The following is a 17674-nucleotide window of genomic DNA, read 5'->3' as shown; positions in this document are numbered from 1 at the left end:
CGGAGGAGCAATCTTATCTCCATTATTTATCAGCTGCCTGTTTGTCCTCTCATGAGAAATGAAAAAACATCAGGTAAGGTAAAAAGCAAGCCTTTGAAGCCCCAGAGGGACCACAGATGAGTCATGTGCATCCTCCCAGATTGAGGCAGGCAGGATAATATCAAAGAATGTCAGCCAGTGAATCATAGAATCACAGAATCACAGAAGTCGGGTCGGAGGGACCTTGTAGATCCTCAAGCCTGACGCCCTGCCTAGGCGGGAGAAAAAGACTGGACTCAAATGAGTCCAGCCAGGTAGTCATCAAGCCTCTTCTTAAAGCCCCCCAGGGTAGGAGCCAGCACCACTTCCCTAGGAAGTTGGTTCCAGCTCCTAGCCGCCCTGACCGTGAAGTTGTTCTTGTGGATGTCTAATCTAAACCTTGTCTCCAACAACTTGTGCCCTTTATTCCTTGTCATGCCACAGTGCGCTTGGGGAAACAGTGTCTCCCCCAAACCCTTCTGGTCCCCCTTAGTGAGTTTATAGACAGTCACCAGGTCCCCCCTCAGCCTTCTCTTGTGAAGGCTGAACAGGTTTAGGTCCCGCAGTCCTTCAATGTAGGGTCTGCCCTGTTGTCCCCGGATCATGCGGGTGGCCTCCTCTGGACCCTCTCAATGTTGTCCGCATCCCTCCTGAAATGGGGCTCCCAGAACTGGACGCAGTACTCCAGCTGTGGCCTGACCAGTGTTGTATAGAGGGGGAGGATCACCTCCCTGGCTGTACTTGAGATGCACCTGTGGATGCAGGACAAGGTGCGGTTAGCCCTGCCAACCGTGACCTCGCATTGTCGGCCCATGTTCATCTTGGAGTCAATAATGACTCCAAGATCCCTTTCTGCCTCCGTGCTCTTGAGAAGGGAGTTTACCACTTTATAAGTCTGCTGCTGGTTACTACTGCCCCCGTGCAGCACCCTGCACTTGTCAGTATTGAAACGCATCCTGTTTTTGCTAGCCCACCCCTGTAACCTGTCCAGGTCTTGCTGCAGTCTTTCCCTCCCTACTACCGTGCTCACCTCACCCCATATTTGGTATCATCAGCAAATTTAAACTGTTGCATTTCACCCCGTCGTCCAAATCGCTGATGAAGATGTTGAACAGCACAGGCCCCAGGACCGAGCCGTGGGGGACTCCGCTGCCCACTTCCCCCCAGGTCGAATATGACCCATCCACCACCACCCTCTGAGTACAACCCTTGAGCCAACCTGCAATCCATCTGACTGCGTAGGCATCAATGCCACAGTTGCCTACTTCTTTAATGAGGATGGGGTGGGAGACGGTGTCAAAGGTCTTGCTGAAGTCCAGAAAGACTACGTCCATGGCAACGCCTGCATTCATTGCCTTTGTGACCTGATCATAAAAGGCAATCAGGTTGGTCTGACAAGACCTGCCCCTAATGAAACCGTGCTTGTTGCCCCGAGCATCATCCCTGAAGCCGGCCCATCATGGATGTGCTCCTTGAGGATCTTCTCAAAGAGTTTCCCAAGGATAGAGGTAAGACTGACGGGTCTATAGTTGCCTGGGTCCTCCCTCTTCCCTTTTTTGAAGATGGGGACCACGTTAGCTATCTTCCAGTCATCTGGCACCTGGCCCAAGCACCTCGAGTGCTCGTAAAGCCGTGCCAAGGGCCCTGCAATAACCCCTGCTGGCTCCCTCAACACCCTGGGGTGGAGAGCATCTGGACCTGCTGACTTGAACACGTCCAGCCCCACCAGAAGCTCTCTAACCCGGTCCTCCCCAACCTGAGGTCTGGAGGTGTTCCCCTTGAGTCCATCTGGCATCCCAGGAGGGGAAGTCCCCGTCCCTGCACAAGAAAACGGAGGTGAAGAATTGGTTAACGAGGTCTGCTTTCTCCTCTGGCCCAACCACCAGATTGCCCAGCATACCTTGCAGGGGCCCCACATTACCCGGTGCCTTCTTCATCCGTCCTATGTTTTGAAAAAGGACTTTTTATTATCCTTGATCTTGGATGCTAGTCCTAGCTCTACGTCCGCCTTAGCTTTCCTGACAGCCCCCCTACAGGCCTGAGCACAGGAGGTATACTCCTTTTTGGAGATAGCACCCCCCTTCCACTGGGTGTATGCCGCCTTTTTGGCAAGCAGGCATTCCCAGACGTCCTTCGTGAGCCGGGGGGCTTCCGGGCACTGTTGCCCCCCTTGCTTCTTGTTGGGATGGACTCCCCCTGGGCCCTGAGTATCGTTTCTTTAAGGAACGACCACTCACCCTGGACACTGAGTTCCCCTGCCCTCAAGGACCCCAGCGCCTCCCCCACTAGTCTCCTCAACTTGTTGAAGTTGGCCCTCCTAAAATCTAGGGCTACCATCTTGCTGCAGGCCCTTGACACCCTGCACTGGATGGTGAACTCCAGCAAGTGATGATCGCTGTCGCCCGGGTGATCAAGAACCCGGAGGCCCCTGACCAGGTCATCGCCTATGGCCAGGACCAGGTCCTACAGGGCGTTTCCCCTGGTGGGACCATGCACCTCCTGGATTAAGTGGAGGTCCTGTATCTCAGCTAGGAACCCCCTGGAACGGCCCGTCCTGGCTGACTGCTCCTCCCAGCAGATGTCTGGGTAATTAAAATCACCCATGACAACTACATCCCTTGCCCTAAGTGCCTCTGCAAGTTGGCCCAAAAATTCCTGGTCCAGCTCCTCCCCTTGGCTGGGGGGTCTGTAGTAGACCCCCACAGTCAAATCGCTCTCCCCACAGCCCCCTTGTATCATGACCCAGAGCACTTCAGCTTGCCCTTCCTCTGATCCCGTCCTGCTGGCAGAGGTTGTGTAGTGCTCCTTGACATAGAGCGCCCACCCCCGCCTTTCCTTCCTTCTCTGTCCCGCCTGTAAAGCCGATAGCCCCTAATGCTAACTGCCCAGTCGTGGGACGAATCCCACCACGTTTCTGTTAGCCCTGTGATATCTGGGTTTGAACTAGCTATTCTGAGAGCGAGTTCCTCCTGTTTATTCCCCATACTGCGAGCACTGGTATATAGGCATTTAAGGCCTTGCAAGACTGTGTGTGCCACCCCCCGTATACGGAGACTGTCTGGACCCCCGTTCCTTACCTTAGCACTCCTTGCCTTTGTCACCTGTCCTGCTCGGATGGCGTCTCCTCATCTTCCTGCGGCCCCCTCCCCTGGCGAGGCTAGTTTAAAGCTCGCCGTACGAGATCAGCCAACCTGGAAGAGAAGACACGCTTGCCTTTAGGAGAGAGATGAAGCCCATCCCACCCCAGCAAGTCCCCCGCCCAAAAGTATGGGTCATTATCAAGGAACCCAAAGCCTGCCTGGTGGCACCAGCTGCGTAAACACCGGTTGACCACGCCAATGCAGGCCTCGTGTTGCCGTCCCCGCCTGCTCACCAGAAGAAGAGAGGAGAAGACCACCTGCGCCCCCGTCTCCTTCAGCTTGTCTCCCAGAGCCTTGAAATCCTTCATAATGCGGTCAGGGTTGCCCCTGGCCGCGTCGTTCGTACCCACATGGACGACAACCATGGGGCACTGGTCTGCAGGTTGGATGTAGGCCGGGATCCTTTCCATGATGTCCCTGACCCGAGCCCCAGGCATGAAGCAGACCCAGGGGTCGGGCCGGCAGATGGGACCTTCCAGTCCTCGTAGGATAGAGTCTCCGATCACCAGGACCCGGCATTTCTTCCTCCTGGTGTTCGCTCTCTGCCCATTCCCTGTTGTGTGGGGAGTGGCATTGTCCCTGCCAGAGGCCATTCCACCGTCCTCCTCCGTCACAGCTGCCAGGGCATCAAACCTGTTCCCCAGCTGCACCTGGGGAGCTTCCACTGCTCTAGGCCTAGCAGCTCTGGATTTGGGCACCTTATTCCACTCCTGTGTTGGATGCGTCTCCTGTGGGGGCTGTACAGTGGGTGACCAGGCCTGCAGAGAATAGAAATAGGCCTCAGAAGAGCCCACGGTAGGCGGCAGCACCCGGGCGGGGCCCCTGGCAGTTGCGCTCCACGTCTGCATCACCATGCCTGCAGAGGTGCACCCGCTGCTTTGCTCCCTGGGGGTGCTGCTCCGTGCAGCTACCTCGCGCCCACCTTACACAAACGCCAGCACAAACGCCGGCGCGCCCTTACAGAGCGCGCCTGTTTGCGCACACTGTTCGCACGCGTGGCTTAGGAGCGTGGCTCCCTGTCGGGCGAGCTAAGGCAGCAGTGAAGGGCTTCCTGTCTGGATCCGCCTCAGCTGTGCCGCACCGTCTGCCCCACTTACCTTAGGGGGAATCAGCTGTTGCTGCCCCCACCGCTGTCTCCTCTGCTGCTGCTGCTACCCCCGCTGCCGCCAAGGTAAGGGGGTGCTCGTGTGAGTGGCACATGCGCACCCTGCTCCCTCCGCTCCTGCTCCCCAACTCTGAACCAGACCCCCTGGCACCCAAAGAAGGCAAAGGTGTACATGATACTCACTTTCCCAACAAGGAGCTAAAATTGTCCTGACACTGGTGATTAAATGACTGGGATCATGCTTTCTTAAAAAGGGCTTGAAGACGGGAGCTGGAGGGAGGGGAGGTGATTTCTGTTGCTGCTTGTTTTGCATCTGGGAAATTCAGGACTGTTGAGACTAGTCCTGTTGGCTGATCCAGGTGGGTGTGGACAGGGAGGGCTCCCTCTCCCATATCTTGGGCCTCATCTCTGCAGGGATGTCAGACACTCATCCAGGCAAGCCAGTGCAAACCCCAGTTACAAACCAGGAAGCCAGTGCAAATTGTACCCAGCAGGCAGCTGAGATGCTGATAGAGCCCAGATTGAAAGGGAGGGGTGATGGGTGCAGATCCCCCAATTCCACTGTAATGAAAGGAAAAGCCCCCTTAGCCGTTAGCAGTCAGGGGTCCATGACACACAGCTGACAGCTCTGGTTTCACTTGAGGTTCAGCGGGGCTACATTGCCCAGGAGTGTCCTGGTGACTCTGGACCCTCTTCCTTACATCTTGGTCCAGCTCTACCCCTTTTATTACAATCTTAAAAATCCTTTGGCATTTTTGGTAGCCTCAATCTCAAAGAACAGGGACACATTTTGTTTCTGATGCCCTAGGAACTTAATCACAGGATCACAGGACCCTGTACCAGGACCCTGTTCCTTCCCTCGATGGCAGTAATCAAGCAAAAATAGCCTGCAGTTAGAGCTTTGCTCTGATAGGAAGGAAGCCTCAGGTTGAATATGTTCTCCCAAGTTTGTCCTAGGTTTAGTGTTGTTGTTTTAATAGTTAGGGGTGTGGCGGGCTAGTAGGGGGCGCTCCTGCATTGAGCCGCCCACCTCCCTGCACCCGACCACCTGCCAGGCTCTGAATGCCTCCCTAGGGGCACCTTATGCTTGGCCGACCCCTCTCCCGGAGCACACTCGCTAGTCTGGAGGTAACTTCACCGCCAACACCCCGAGAAGGGACTGTCTCGGCCCTGTGTCCTCAGGGAAACACAGGCCTAATAGTCTGATGGGTACTCGACCCGGTACAGGCACTTGGGGCACTTCCCCAAGTCAAGGGGGCAAAAAGTAAAGTCCCCCTTAGTCCGCAGACCTAAGGGGTCTCTTAGGCAAAATTTAGACCCACCCTTCAATAAGTCTCCCACACCAGTCAAAAAGGAGAGCTTTATTGATTATGAGGGTTAGGGTAAACTAGGGTACAGGGTTGAGAAATATCTTAGAAATCCTAAAGAGCAAACAGTCTGGCTGAGGTAGCCTTTGATCATGCATCTGAGTTACTGCCAGCTAGATATCTAACCAGATCTCGAGTAGCTAACTCACAAGCATCTTCCAGACTTCTCCAGTTTCCCCCCTGGAGTCGTGGGGTGAGAGAGAGCTAGGTCCCGATGGTAAGGCTTCTCTGTCTCCCCTGCTTGGCTGCTGCTTCACCTCATGGCCAAAGAGAGAGAGAGCCTCCCTCCCCCACCAACCTATATAGCCCCTGTGACCTCATTCACCTGGTCCAGTGGAAGTCAGCCCCAGTTGGCTGTCAGCCAACCAATTTGAAATACATCACCTGTTACCGGGCAGATTCCAGCTCCCCAGGTAGATGCCCCTCACCCAGGTGGCTGATGCCAGTTACGTAGGCAGAGGGAGCAGGTTTCCCCCCTCCCTCAGGACTGCAGCCAGCTCAGGTTCCCTAAAGAGACCGGCTGAGGTGTGACTCCTCTGTGCTGGCCCATCTAATCACATAGCCACAGGGCAGAGATTTTGGGGAGAAACCAAGGTGGCTTTCTGCCACAAGGGGTTCCTAATCAGAGGCTGTGACGCCTCTGCCTGAGACAGGCAGGATGAGACTGGGTCTTGAAAACAAGTTGGTTTGTAGTCAACCCCAAAAAAGAAGGGAAAGCCAATGAAGGGGCGGGGGGGGCAGCAGGGCTACAGCACAGCATGGAGCCTGCAGTCACCATAGATCAGCAAGAGGAGCAGTGAGGAGAGAGGGGAGAAAGCAAAATCGTAGATGGGGGAAGGTGGGGAGAGTCTGGCTGGGTTCAACAGATGAGGAAGTGGCAGGAGAGGAGGAGAAGCCAGTGCCCAGTGTCCCACCCCCGTCTGCTCCAGGATGGGACCTTCAGAGAGGGAGTCACAGAGGCGCTGTCAGACTCCAGATCTCCAGGCAGTGACGTGAGACCTGGCAGGCCCAGCGCTTTGCTTCACGGTGATGAAGGCCACACTCCGTTCCCAAACCCTAAAGATAGGACCCAGCTGGCTTTTGCCATCTCGGTTCACGATGAGGTTATCTCCACATCTCTCATGCTCTGCTAAGTTCACTTTCCTCCCAGGGGCTGACAGCACTGCAAACATTTCCTGCGATGGTACACAGCAAACGAAAGGACGAAGCCAAGATGAGACTGACCTTCTGACGGAAATAACAGCAGGCAAACCACGGCCTTCACAGCTTTGCAGCTCTGAAATGGGCCCCACCTGAGTGCTTTATAGGGGATTCATGGGAGAGCAAGAACTTAAGCCATTGGCCTTCCCAGGGAGAAAAAAACACCCCACCAACCCACTGTTCATAGATTTCATAGACATCAGGGCTGGAAGGGACCTCGGGAGATCATCGAGTCCAGCCCCCTGCCCAAAGGGCAGGAAGTCAGCTGGGGTCATAGGATCCCAGCAAGATAAGCATCCAATCTACTCTTGAAGGTGTTCAATGTAGGTGCTTGAACCACTCCCGCTGGCAGACTGTTCCAGACCTTGGGGGCTCGGACAGGAAAGAAATTCTTCCTTATGTCCAGCCTGAAACGGTCTTGCAGGAGTTTGTGACCGTTCGACCTCGTCATCCCTCGGGGCGCTCTGGTGAACAGACGTTCCCCCAGATCCTGGTGGTCACCCCTGAGAAACTTATAGGTGGCCATCAGATCACCCCCGAGCCTGCGCTTTTCCAGGCTAAACAGCCCCATGGCTCTCAGCCTGTTGTCATAAGATCTGCTTGCCTGACCTCTGATCATGTGCGTGGCTCTCCTCTGGACTCTCTCAAGCTTCTCCACATCCTTTTTGAATTGTGGAGCCCAAAACTGAGTACAAGGGGAGAATGACGTCCCGGGATCTATGGATGCAAGCCAGCGTTTTGGTTGCTTTACTAGCCGCAGCATCGCATTGCAGGCTTATGTTCATCTTGTGGTCAATGTTGACCCCCAAGTCTCTTTCTTCTGTAGTGCTAGCCAACGTAGCACTGCCGAGCCTATAAGGGTGCTGCAGGTTTTTCCTCCCAAGGTGGAGGACCTTGCATTTTTCGGTGTTAAACACCATCAGGTTCTCATCCGCCCATTTGCTGAGCCTGTCCAGGTCAGCCTGGATCACCCGCCTGTCTTCTGGCATAGATGCTTTGCCCCAAAGTTTGGTGTCATCGGCAAACTTGGCCAGTCCACTCCTGACTCCAATGTCCACATCATTAATGAAGATGCTGATGGGCCTATAGTTAGCCAGATCCACTTTCCTCCCTTTCTTGAAGATCGGCACCACATTGGCCTTCTTCCAGTCTTCGGGCACTTCACCAGAGCGCCAGGAGCTCTCAAAGACCCGTGCCAGGGGCTGGGCTATGACGCTCGCCAGCTCCTTGAGTACCCTGGGGTGCAGGTTGTCAGGGCCGGCTGACTTGAAGGTATCCAGCTTCTCAAGGTGTTCCTTCATGAGGTCAGCATTGATGGGGGGCAGGGGCTCTCCCTCACCCGGACCTCCCTGTCCTGTAGCGGACATGGGCGTCTGATGAAAGACCGACGCAAAGTACCCAATTAATAGGTTGGCTTTTTCCTGGGTGTCAGTTGTCAGTTGCCCCATCTGGTTCAGCAGGGGTCCAATGTTGCCCTTGCTTTTCCTCCGGCTACCCACATACCTGAAAAAGGATTTTTTGTTGTTCTTGATGCTCGAAGCTAGTTGGAGTTCAGTTGCAGCCTTGGCTTTCCTGGTTTGCTCCCTGCAGGACTGGACCAGTGCAGAATATTCCTCCATGGAGGTGAATCCCATCCTCCATCCTATGTAGGCCTTTCTTTTTAGCCTCAGGAGGTCTGTTAGATCCCTGGAGAGCCAAGGGGGCTGCTGTGCCCTCTTGGTGCCTTTCCTCCGAGATGGAATAGACTTAGCTTGTGCATTGAGGATCGCTCCCTTGAGGAGCAACCACTCTTCTTGGACTGCCCTCTCCCTGGGGTCGTGGTCCCTTAGGGCCTCACCAATAAGCCTCCTGAGCTTGTCTAAGTTGGCTTTCCTGAAGTCAAGGTGTTGCTGACTGACTTGCCAGCTTTACGGCGGATGGTGAAGGTAATCAGCTCGTGGTCGCTGTCACCCAGCTTCCCATCGATCACTAGGTCGCCGATTAGGTCGTCCCCCGTAGCCAGTACCAGGTCGAGCAGTGCTTTGCCTCTCGTTGGCCCATAGACTTCTTGAGTTGGGTAGAGGTCATCCACGCATGACAGGAAGCTTTGCAACCGCTCAGATTTTGCTGAGTGATCCTCCCACGAGATGTCCGGGTAATTGAAGCCACCCATGACCACCATGGTCCTGGAGCATGCAGCCTCAGCCAGTTCCCGGGCGAACTCCTGGTCAAACTCAGGACTTTGGGTGGGAGGTCTGTAGTAGACTCCCGCCATTGTGTCCCCTGTGCCGTATTCCCCACGAATTTTAACCTAGAGGGTCTCCAGTCATCCACCCTGGTCGCCAACATCAGCTTGCAGGGACGCATAGCTTTCCTTAACATAGAGAGCTACACCCCCGCCCCTTTTATCTACACAATCCCTCCTGTACAGGGTATAGCCCTCTATACCCATGATCCAGTCATGGGTGGAGTCCCACCAGGTCTCCGTTATCCCTCACTCTTTGTTACCCTCTCACTCTATGAAGTCCCCCTTCCTCCACATTTCCCATCATCTGGGATGGGTATTTCCTGCTCCATAGGCTGAGTGCGGTGCATCCCACCCCCAAACTCCTCTCACCTCAATTCTGTGGAAATGAACCCATAATAGCATTTGCAAATCCCACTCTTGGATCCTGGCACCCAGCTTTGGGCATGGGAATGAAGAACATATCACTTAAGACTGGTTTGGGATGTGGTCTAAAGTAACTTGCCCAAATTCCTGAAGACAGATGTGGGGGACAGAGCTGGGAGTTGAACCCAGGTGTCCTTGGTCTCTGCCCTCAGCCTAAGCTTCCCCAGTTTCCCTTGTGATGCCCCAAATGATGCATTCCCTGAGAAGCTCTCGAGAGGTGGGGGTCACCCGGGTTTGATTCTCCGCTTTGGTCCTATGTGCCCGTGGCCACATTATTGGCTGCACTGCAGTCAGCTTGCTGTTGGCGGCTACCGGAGATGACCTTCTTCAACATTCAAAGCTTCTGCCGGGTCATATCAAGGCTATCGGGCTATCTGCTGTACCTCATTAGCTTCCTTCCTCCCAAAGTCCAATATAGCAGCAAACACTTCCTTAATGAGCAAAGAGATGCCAAGAGTGGAGTGACCCCCTGAGTGAAACAATGCAGTATATTGTCACAGCACTGAGACTTAACCTCTGTGTGGTCTTCCAAGGTTTCCCATGGGAGACCGGTACTTGACTCTTACTCAGGTCACTGGCTCTGTTGGCCTCCTTACTGCAATGAAGATGACCTGAGTTTCACTACAGAGCATCTTAGCCAGATGTTTGCAGATACCAAAGGCCAGATTCTCAGCAAGTGAAAATGGACAGAGGTCTATTGCCTTGGGGGAGATTTACCCCAGACAAGGATCTGACCCTGAAGTTTCTGTTTTGGTTCGGGGAAAGGTTATTGTCCTTGTGTCCTGTAACTCGTTAGCTCTTTTCCTTCCCCAGGGCTAATACAACTACACACATTTCCTGGATGAGTGAAGGAAAGGCTGGAGACACACAGTGAGCTGCAAGGATTTTTCCAGCCCCGACAACATCATCCCAGCCAAGACTTTGTCTAGCCAGGTCTTCAAAACCTCCAAGGAAGGAGACTCCACCACCTCTCTGGGTAGCCTGTTCCAGTGTTTTACTACCCCCCTCATGAGAGTTTTTCCTACTGTCCAACTTCTACTTCCCTTGTTGCAACTTGAGCCCATTGCTCCTCCTGCCATCTGCCCCCACTGAGACCAGCCCAGCTCCATCCTCTTTGCAGCCCCCCTGCAGGGAGGTGACGGCTGCTGTTCAATCCCCCTTGGTCTTCTCTTCTCCAGCCCAGTTCCCTCAGCCTGTCCTCACCAGTCCTGTCCCCCAGCCCCCAACCATTTCCATTGCCCTCCGCTGGACTCTCTCCAATGTGTCCACATCCGTTCTGTAGTGGGGGGTCCCACAGCTGGACACAGAACTCCAGATGTGGCCTCCCCAGTGCTGAATAGAGGGGAAGAACCACTTCCCTTGACCTACTGGCAACGCTCCTCCCAATGCAGCCCAGGATGCCGGTAGCCTTCTTGGCATCAAAGGCACACCGCTGGCTCATCTCCATCTTCTTGTCCCCTGTCACCCCAGGTCCTTTTCTGCAGAGCTGCTGCTTAGCCAGTCAGCCCCAGCCTGTCCTGGTGCAACAGATTTGCCACAGTGCTTTATCCAGGCAAGCTGTGTGACTCACAGATGTAGAAGAGAAGGGCTATAATCCCCATCCCAAATTACACACTTTGGAGTAGCACAGAGCAAGGCCCTAGAGATGGGACTTTTGGGGGCCACGTTCCAGCTTTCAGTTGCACTTTGGTTTTCCAGGTTGCACATTACTGGCTGGCAAAATGCCCCGTTGGGGGTGGGGTCGAGGGGGTGGCATGGCTCTGAGCTGTACAGGCCACGTCACGCTCTAGGCATGCTGTATGCATTTGCTCCTGTCCCCTGACTCTAAAGAAACAGGGAGCCGCAGCCATGCCAGCCATTAAAAGCATAGCAAGCCATCTGTGCACACCAAAATAGGACAACCCCTGTCCCTAGAGCAGCAAGCACAGAGAGGGGCACTGAAATGCATGCTTTATGCAGCCAACAGATTGACCTGCACCCGATGCAACCTGGGATGTGAACCAGACATGTTAGACCTTGTAGTGGTTTAACAGCCCCACCCCCACCCCCACTGTCGTTCAAAAAATAAGCACCTTGGGCATTTTAGAAGCCTGTAATGTATTGGTACAGCGTGACTGGGGTATTTCCCTCGCCTGAGAGCAGTGCATGCATTAGCAATCAGCCGGCCACAGCATGCATGATGTAGAAGTGAGCGTGTTCCTTACGTCCCTTGACCCAGGCTTGGTGCTGCTTAACGAGCCCCGTTTGGTTGTGTGCATTGGATAACGTGTCTTCAGCATCCAGGATCCACTCCATGCAACAGTACTTGCCCCCAGCCGCGCAGACGGTGATTGACAGAGCACCATATATAGAAACTGAGAGAAGTGGAGCAGGAGGGGACCTGCGGACGGCACATCTAGTCCAGCCCCTGCTTAAGGCAGGATCAGCCCTGTCCAAACCAGCCCAGACAAATCCATTGCCTAACCTCTTAGCAAAACCGCAGGCACAACACAAGACATGGCACCCAAACCTGCCACAGGGACAGCAGGGGCACCACGGTGGCCAACGTTCATGCCCTACAAAGGTTGTACGGTCCTAGCAAAGCTTGTACAATCCTACTGCTTGCACTCAGACTCCCCATCACATCCTTCTGGCTTCCGCATGCACTCTCCCCCCGCGCTCTGCATCTGCTGCGAGTTAACTAAATCTCCTGCGAAGCAGGATCCCTTAATGGCAGGGCATCTGCATCATTAATAATGTCATTGGGAGGAAATAAAAATCCCAGCTTGTCCAAGCATATAAATGACTCAGCTGCAGACGCTGGTGCTTTACGGCTTGAGGTCCATCGTGCCTTGGAGATCCCCGGGGGCTAGCACCCTTTGCCATTAATACATTCACTGGCTCCTTCCCAAGGGCCAAGATATTGGTTTGAAGCCCCCCATATCCTCTGACCATTAGCTGCTATGTTTCTTGTACAGACAGCCGACAACCGGGTGGTACTGACCTGACAGGGGAGATCCCCTTCGCCTCGGCCTTCGAGGGCCTGGAGTAGTTAGGAAGTGAAGGCCTGTCCCTTGCACTGCGGGAAGGCTGAGTCTGCAAATGCCTCCCGATGGGAGGATCTCAGCTACACAATTTATGGCCGTGGGGGATTGCACTCGGGCTCTCCCTCTAGCTTGTTCCTTTGGCCTTTTGGCCAGGGGCAAGCAAGACGAGGGGCATCTGAACTCCAAGGTCTCCAGGCTGGGGGCTTGCACGCAGAATGCCTGCCGTGGAGTTGGGAGTGTCGGAAACCCCAGGTTGAAGAGTCTGGGAAGGAGGAGGCTTGCACCCCACAGACAGAAACACTGCTCTCGGTGGAAAGAATTTGCAACGGATTTGGCTGATTTGGCCTGAGACATGGAATTAAAAAATAAATTAATTCATAAAATAAAAAGCTTCCTTCTCCCCTCCCCACCCAGCCGGCTCCTCCGGCCAGCGAGGAGGTATGACCAGGCTGGTCAAGGGCTTTGCTGAATCAGTCTGGCCTTCAACAGGAAGGGCCTGGCAGAGCCCAGATGCACTAAAAAGCTGCCATCCTGCAGGCACGGTGCACCCCTCGCTGCTGGGCATGGGGGGAAGCTGTTCGTCCATGCCCCCTCCGAGCAACATGCAGCCCAGACCCTTCTGGGTGGCCTGTTTCCCTCCTTGGGGTCCCAGAGCTCATTGCACTGAGCACAGCCGGTGTGAGTATCTAGCCTGACTTCAGAGCAAGCCTGACAGGTGAAGTGGGTCTGCCGGCCCCCGCTCCCCGCACCGGGTGAGAGGGGAGATCCCAGGGGGCTGATAATTCCCTGCAATGGCTGCAAGTACGTCAGCAGAGCCTCCCAGACCAGCTAGACTTGGCATTTCCCGATAGGGATCAGCACAGCACATACCTGCAAGCCATAATGACCTCCCCTGCACCCAGGCAGGGTTGCCAGTGCTCTGATTTCCCCATCATGCTTGCCGATACTGGCAGCTGGACCGTACCCGATCGAGGGACGGGGAATGAAACACGAGAGCTTTTCAGGACAAGAAACGGGGCCTGAGTTTGGAGCTGGGACCAATGCAGGATATGCTCCCCATTGCCCTTCCCTGAAACCCCAGTGCTGCACGTGGTATACAGTGTCCAGGATTGATAAGGGCCTGGTCCCCACAGGAGGGATGCTGAGGTCAGAGTGGGATGCTGGAGAGACTGGGATAGGTCCCTACACCTCTCCTAAGGAAGGCCACGACTCAGGAAAAGCTGTGTTGCAAAGCCAGTGTCGCAGGCCTGACAACGAGACAAAAGTGCTAATGGCATCCCTTGTTTTAGAGTTAGCTTCTGTGCAGGCCACTCTCAAGTGTCGAACATCCTACCCCCGGTTTATTCTCCCTTGAAACAATCTTCTAGTGAAGGGACAGAAAGAAAAACAGCCAGAGAAGTATATCCTTTATTCCCTTTTTGCATTGCTGGATTCAATCCCTTTAATAGCAGGCTTAAAGGGGGGTCCTTTGGGAGAAAGGACTATAAAAGGGAGCTGAAGATGGTCTGGAGACAGTAGGGATGATGGAGAAGGTCAGTGCCATGGTCACTGGGGCAAAATGAAACAAATACATGCAAAAAGGGACTTAAAAGAGAGAGAAATCACAGTTTGGGTCTCTGGCACTGACTTTATTTTGGGGTCCTGCCCTTGGAGAGACTCAAGCCCAGACCATGGTGCAATTAGCCACTCTGAGGCCTGGCAAACTTCTGCCAGTGATGGGCAGTTGAAGGCAGAGGCATAACTTGAAGCACCGACGCGCTGGGTAGCCCACGGCTGGAGCAGGTGGGGAGAAGCGAGCGCTTAGCTCCTCACGTCAGGGTCTCCCCAGACAAAAGCAAGAGAGGGAGGAAGAGAAATAAGGCAAGTGAGCAAAGCACGGCGTGCAGGAGGATGTCAGCAGAGATCCCGACTGGGGTGCCAGGTACTGCTTGCAAGCCGGCTGTGGCCGGGGGAGGTCCTCACCCTCACCCAGGCCGGTTCGGATGCCTTCCTGGAGCAGCCTGATAGAAACCCAGCAGAGTCAGGGTGGACCCGAGTCCCAGGAGCTGGGGGTGGCCACCATGATGGTGAAGCTTGCTCCTCCCAATCCCCCCCGTCCTCCGTGACCCCCGCATAAGGTGCCCAAGAGCAGCAGCTGCCTCCCTTGAACTTGAACGCTGAGATTTCCACTGGAAACGCTTCCTCCCATTCCTGGAGCATTTCAGCTCGTTATCCTCCCACGTGGGGACTGAACCAGGCACCTGGAAATGCCTTATCGCCATCCTCCTAACCAGTCTGCGCTGGTATTTCACAAACAGTTTTATTAACCGTGTGTCTCTCCTCCCCACTCCCCCACTTCCTCTGCTCAGGCTGGGACACGCTACCTTGGACTGCTGTTATCTTGGGGGAGTGGAGAGCGGAGCATGACAAATAGGTGAAAACCGAAGATGGAGGAACCTCAGGTCAGGGGGTGCCTCTTCCCACGTGTCTGTACAGCACCTAGCACATGGGATCCTGGCCTAGAGTCCAGCAGCTTTTGTGCTGAGAGGATGATGATGATGATAATAGTGGGTCATACTGCAGCAGAAAGAGCAGCTTCCCCTTCTTCGGCACAGAGGGAACGCGGGGCAGCTCTTCTGCGCATCAGGTCTTCCATACAGATGACACACTCAGCATCAGATGGTGACCTGAAGCAGTGGGGGAGGGTGTTTCCAGCTGGCATTCAACCCTGTGCATCCACAACCAAAGCTGCCCCAGGCGGGTGCAGAGGAGATGGCTCTCACCGCAGCAGCGGTGACATGTAAAGGGCACAGAAGAAGTCACGGTCGCCCAGGCAAGGGGAGGGAGGACACGGAGGGTGTCTTGCAGGTTGCAAACAAGACACTCGGTTTTGAAGAGGGCCATGGGATGCACAGAAATGCCAGACTTATTTGGAGATCACGGGTAAAGAAAACTAATGGCAAATGCCTAACTGGTGGGGCTGGGACTCCTAGGTCACTTAAGACCAAACTGACCAAGGTATTTAGGTGCCAAAACTGCAGCTGGGCAGGAGGGGGATTGACTAACACTCCTGATTCCCATGGACTTCGGTGGGGTCCGAATCAGGGCAAGTGTGGCTCGACCTTGACCTGCAGGGAGTGAAGGATGCTTTGCATTCACTTTGCCTTGGTGCCAGCACCTAGCCACAGGAGCTGGCAGTGGCTCAGCTGCTCAAATCTTGGCTTTGCTTGTAGGAAACCTTTCTGGGTGCAAACCACCAACCCAGCAAAGTCCAGTCTCCGAGCCCAAGCGCATTGTTGCAAACCTGCCGCTCCTCTGTGTGCTCCAGTGGGCACTTACGAAACTTGTTTTTACACCTGTGTTTTTTATTGGGTTTCATAACCTGAAGAATTCAGGACAATAAAGCTTCAAGGATGGCCATGTAATTGCATAAGGCTGCACGCCACATCCTTCAGCTTTTATGGAGAGGAGTGCATACCTTCCTGCTTGCATCAGAGGTCTGCCCAGTTTCCGTAGCCCAAGGAGCGCTGAGGGGTGAGGTGACCAGGGGCACATCCAGAGCCCCTTGCCAGCTGGGGACACCTTCCAGCACCAGTCCAGACAGAGGATCAATCCTTTGCCTTTGGAGGCAGAGCAAGATAGTTTGACTGCACTGGGACCAGAGCCGTTACCCTTCATGTTGCAGGTGAAGCTGTAGGGTTGCAAGGCTCTGATGTCTGCTGGAAGGATGCATGGTCGAGGAGTGAGCATGGGTCACAGCCTGCGCCTTGTAGCTCATGATCACAGGCCCTGATCCTGCTGTTTCACCCTCCGTGAGCTGATCCTTGCAGCTGGTGACTTCAGCCACCCTCCCCATCATTGGTAGGGTTAGGGCCAAAATGCTACCGTTAAAAATATGCAGCTTTGAACCCAACAGGCTCATTTTTAAGTCTTTTTTTTAAAAAAAGAAACTAGTTTTATTAAATGGAAACTGCTCCTTTTCCTTTCTTTCTCTCTCGGGGCCACAAGTGTGAATTCCACCTTCCCGAGTCTCATCCCAGATTTTGCAACCAAATTCGTGTTTCCCAGCACCTCAGTGGTTCTGCTCCGAACCACCTCCCTACCCCGCCATTCGCATTCATGCTTGCCAAATAAAATAGAGGTGTTTTGGCAAATTTTCTTGTTGGCAAATTGCTGTGGCATATTGAGCAAATAGGTGTCCTTCTGAATGACTGATTCTTCCTAGCTTTCATGCCTATACAACACTGACCTTTTGCTTTGTTCCTTTTCTCTTTTCTTTTAACATCATTCACTGAAAATATTTTTATATCTGATAAGCTCCTTCGACTATATAATCAGTTCCCAGCCTCTGGCACAAAGCAGTTTCATTAGCTTTTATTGGTTTCTTTACTAAAAAGGCATTTGGCAGCATTGAAAAGCTATTTACTCAGAGTCAGGTTTCAGGGAAGCTTTTTTGTTTCCCCTTCAGGTTTCCTTGGCCTCTGTCTCACAAACAGCCTGCTTCTCCTTCCTTGGTCTCTGCAGTAACTATCCCAATCACGCAGGTCATTGTACCAGAGCTGGGGACTTCAAGGAGGCAGCGCTTGAACCTGAGACCCTTTAAGACAGGGTTCATCTCTCCCAAAAGTGAGTGAGTGTGTAGGAGCGTATTCAGTTCCTCTACCACGGATGTTCATTTGAGATCCGGATGATGCTCTTCACCCCTTCTAAAGCACCAACCGGTTCATCTCATCCAGTGCTGTACACTGGTTTTTGGTGACCCTAGGCACCAAGTCTGAGTGCAGTCCAGAGGGTTGGCCCCTCCTTTTCAGCATTACTAAAAACACGATGTGCAAATGGATTTGTGCAAGTCCCTTCCACTATTCTGTGTCCCTGGTTTTTGTGTAGCCTGGCCTTGGCCCCACAGAGCACAACGCAAGAGGATGGGAGTTAGGAGCGAAGGCAGCACTCACATTTTCCCAAGTGTATTTATGCCCCCTTCCTTTTATAGATTCTCCAGAGATGTGGATGACTGATAGATGAGCAAATACCCCATTCAATGTACATGATTCAGGGTAGCCCAAACAGTACATATCTATTACTACTCCTTGCCACAAGACTATCTGAGATCATAGAGAACGAGGGTAGCAAGGGAGCTCAGGAGGTCGCATCCAGTGCAACCCCCTGCTCCAAGCAGGACCGGCCCCAAC

The sequence above is a fragment of the Crocodylus siamensis genome, chromosome 3 (assembly GCF_052110815.1).
Source record: "Crocodylus siamensis isolate JL-2025a chromosome 3, ASM5211081v1, whole genome shotgun sequence".
Classification (NCBI taxonomy): Eukaryota; Metazoa; Chordata; order Crocodylia; family Crocodylidae; genus Crocodylus; species Crocodylus siamensis.
Note: the sequence above shows the minus strand (reverse complement) of the source record.